The 4,080-nt window shown below is 38.3% G+C and overlaps 1 long non-coding RNA gene across 1 annotated transcript; it reads right to left on the bottom strand.

Moving 5' to 3' along the window:
* Positions 1–555: 555 nt before the first annotated feature.
* On the bottom strand, positions 556–3,762 carry LOC121380442. Its single transcript, XR_005958932.1, has 3 exons — positions 3,626–3,762; positions 2,157–2,240; positions 556–1,088 (listed from the first exon to the last, which is right to left on the bottom strand). It is a non-coding gene; the product is annotated as an uncharacterized LOC121380442 (long non-coding RNA).
* Positions 3,763–4,080: the final 318 nt, after the last annotated feature.

The following is a 4,080-nucleotide window of genomic DNA, read 5'->3' as shown; positions in this document are numbered from 1 at the left end:
TTTTTGGCTTGTAACTTTTTTCTTCTTTTTTAAAAATGTTATTAACTTTTTTACTAATGGCCATTTTCAAAATACTGCCCATTTTCAACTCTACCCTCCCCCTCCCCCCATCCCGAGTCAGTCCACCGATCTTATCGAAACCCAAGTGGTATATGAGCACGTTAAAGTAGTTACCTATCTATCTGTCTATCTATCTATCTATCTGTCTATCTATATATCTGTGTATCTGTCTATCTATCTGTCTATCTATCTATCTTGGATACGCACAAGGGGTGGGACTTAATGCAGTCTAGGATCGATCCCCGTCGGTGGCTCAGTTGGGTAATTTCTCGTTTCAGCCAGTGTGTGTAACAAAGGCCATGGTATATACTGTCATGTCTGCGGGGTGATGCATATAAAAGATCCCTTGCTGTTAATCAAAAAGGGTAGCCCATGGCATGGCGGCAGCAGGTTTCCTCTCTCATGATCTGTGTGATCCTTAATCATTATTATGTCGAACGCCATGATATAATCATACTTAAAGTGTGTTGAATGCATCTTTAAATAAAACATTTCTTTCTTGAATACGTTTACTAACTTAGGTCAGAACTTTTGATAAAGGTGAATGTGTTTTTTATAAACTTGAACAAACACACTGCAATAATATCTTGTCATGGGAGGACCAAGGAAGGGAATACACACGCATTCACCCTTTGGAGGTTTTTGTTTACTTTGGAGGTTTTTGTTTACTTTGGAGGTTTTTCTTTTTGCTTTAGCAAACATTGACTTTAGATGTATTACGTTTGTGTACAATATGTGCAGCGAAGGTGATTGCAATAAAACTGTACACTCTCCCTTTTCAACCCATTAGAAAGAAATCCTCTTTAAGTATTGGTGTTGATTCAACGATAACTTAACTTAAGAATATATACTTCCAAAGATGTGTCTTGCATTCCATTATAAAACTTCATCACACAGATTAAAACAACTTCGGTGGTATGTTGGAATTAAAAACAATATGTCCTGATTCTTAGATTTAGCTAGACCAGCTACTCGTAATATTCTGTCCTATTTCGACACAGGCAAACAGCGAATATAATGCCTAGAATCTGAAAAAGAAGAAAGAGAAAAATATTTACAATATTTTATATATCCCGACTATCCGCTTTATTCTTACAATATGATTTAATAAAGTTTTGATGCAAACACAATATAACAACAGTATTACGAAAGGTGAAAGTCAAAGTGAAAAAATTAGAAATACAGGATGAGAAAATGCGAAAGAGAGAGGGGTAGAGACAGAGAGATAGAGATGGGGGGTAGAGAGAGAGAGAGAGGCATACAGATAGACATGCATACGGCCAGATAGACAGATAGACAGACAGACATATAGATAGATAGATAGATAGATAGATATAGAGAACGAGAAACATATTACAATAATTTATAATATTAATGCATGTTTAACAATGGTTTTCTTCGTATGACATTTTCCAGAATTAATATTATTGGAATAGTTATACATCTTCACATTTGTTCGCAATATTTTAGGCCTGTGTTAGACGTAATCATAAAAGTGACAATAAAATAATTTATTTTTAAAGGGACTGTCTTGCATTTTCTGCCATTGTTTCCAACTAGATCCATTCTTCACTTAGAGATCGTGCGATAGATTCTATTGATTGTGAGTAAACGTTGAACATTTGGAATTCCAAAATAATCATATGTCTCATGGTCGCTTCATTTTCAAGCGATACAATGGAGACTTTTCAATTCCCAGTGATTAAAGTTACGGTCAAACCTCATTTTAGTTACCAATATAATAATAATTTTTAAAAAATACTGTATATAAAGCAAAATCGTAGGCCTATGTAGGTATTTATTGAGAGGAGAAAACCAATTAGCGCCACTTAACTATAAACATTAGGAGACCAGAAACATCTTGTGTGTATGTATCCAGACACTAATATTATAAACAAGAAAATATATCTAATGCTTGCCCATTGAGTCGTTAACTCACGCTCTTGATGGAAGCCGGTGTAACGTGGTATTTTGATTCCCGTTGAATACTGACCCCCACGTTACACCCGTACCGGGCTGCAAACCCAGTACCTACCAGCCGTATTTCCGACACCACCGAGGCCGGTAGAATCTATATAAGATGCTGTGTTTCTCACCTCAATTATAGTTATTCCTATTACGACGCATATAAGAATGACACTTCGATTTTCTAGCCACGTGATAATAGCTTGGAAACACCCCTGAAAAACAATGTGTTCATGTCAAATATACGAAGACACGCATAACATTTAGCCTGGGACGTAGCCAAAAAAAAAACACGCCGAGGAAAACCCAGGCCTGTAAAATAAATATACGAAGACACGCATAACATTAGCCTGGGACGTAGCCAGAGGAAAACACGCCGAGGAAAACCCAGGCCTGTAAAATAAATATACGAAGACACGCATAACATTTAGTCTGGGACGTAGCCAGAGGAAAACACGCCGAGGAAAACCCAGGCCTGTAAAATAAATATACGAAGACACGCATAACATTTAGTCTGGGACGTAGCCAGAGGAAAACACGCCGAGGAAAACCCAGGCCTGCAAAATCAATATCAGTGTCATGGGGAAAATAAAATAAATCTGGTGAAATTCCAGACGAGGCAAGCGCCTCGTCTGCCTCATGCTGGCTACGCCATTGCTAACAACACACATAGTAGTCGTAAACTAGTTATTAGCAAAAATTACTTTGATATTATATGGAGTAGTTTAGTTAGTTTTACTTAGATTATTCTTCCAAAATTGTTACCGTTGTATTTTTCCGATAAAAAGACGTGTTATTTTTTATATATAAATTTCGTTATCCTAATAAAAAAAAATGTGTAAGACAGTGTGGTTTGATCATATTTTGATAGATTCTTAAATTAAATGTGTATTTTATAAAAGTTAGAAACTGATAGTAAATAGTTAAAGTTTGTTTTGTTTAACGACACCACTAGAGCGGATTGATTAATTAATAACTGGCTACTGAATGTCAAACTTTGATAATTTGACATATATTTTTTTAGAGAGGAAACCCGCTACATGTTTTCATTAGTAGCAAGGGATCTTTTAAATGCACTATCCCACAGAGAGGATAGCTCATGCCATGGCCTTTGATATAACAGTCACGGTGCACTGGCGGGAAGGACAAATAGCCTAATGGGCACACCGACGCGGATCGATCCTAGACCGAAAGGAAATAATTTACAAGTATTTAACAACACCTCAGCATTTTTTTTCATCTATGTTACTAATTACAATCCGTGTGAAAAATGTCAAACCACCGTTATTTCATTCTTTATTTGTTGTTGTATGTTGTTGCTGCTGTTGCTGCTGTTATTGTTGTTGTATGTTGTTGTTGGTGGTGTTGCATGTTGTTGTTGTTGCTGCTGTTGTTGTCGTCGTCGTTTGTTGCATTCTTCGTGTGACTATTATTATTGTCGTTGTTTAACTTTGTTTTGTGTTGGAGGGCCGTTATTTGACTGGGGCATTTCTCTTGTGTTGTTGTTGTTTGTTTGGGGGGGGGGGTTGGCGGGGGGTTGTGGGGGAGGTGTGAGAGTGAGTGTTAGATAGGTAACTGTGTTTATTCATTAATGGTGTACCCTTGAGCGAAGTTGCGTCCTGTCATCAGGAGGTATCGGTGACTGTGGTGCTGCTTCCCGTCCACACTCCGTCATGTTAGCAGCCTTGTAGGGGACCACGCCCGGCACGCCCTTACAGCACGTGTCTGGGACATAGCCCTGCAGAATAAACACACCACTTTCAATCAGTTTACTATCTAAAGCCCAAAACACACGGAAGCTGTGTCTGGGTCTGGGTCTTGTGAGTATGGTACCAGTCGAAAAAGAAACGCGTTGAAATGAATGTAATAATACAGTAATACAGGCGAGTGTGCAGGAATTTTAGCACGGGGGCAAGCTAAGTTTATGCTAACCCCCAAAAATGTATTGAATAAAAAAGGAAGGCAATTTGCTTGAACGGGGGAGTTCGGTCACCGAAACACCGCCACCTCTTACACACACGCCTGCAGAACACATTGCGCCCGATTTGGCGCGAA

This window comes from Gigantopelta aegis, chromosome 9 (genome assembly GCF_016097555.1).
Source record: "Gigantopelta aegis isolate Gae_Host chromosome 9, Gae_host_genome, whole genome shotgun sequence".
NCBI classification, from domain to species: domain Eukaryota; kingdom Metazoa; phylum Mollusca; class Gastropoda; order Neomphalida; family Peltospiridae; genus Gigantopelta; species Gigantopelta aegis.
This window is presented reverse-complemented; position numbering and strand designations above follow the sequence as displayed.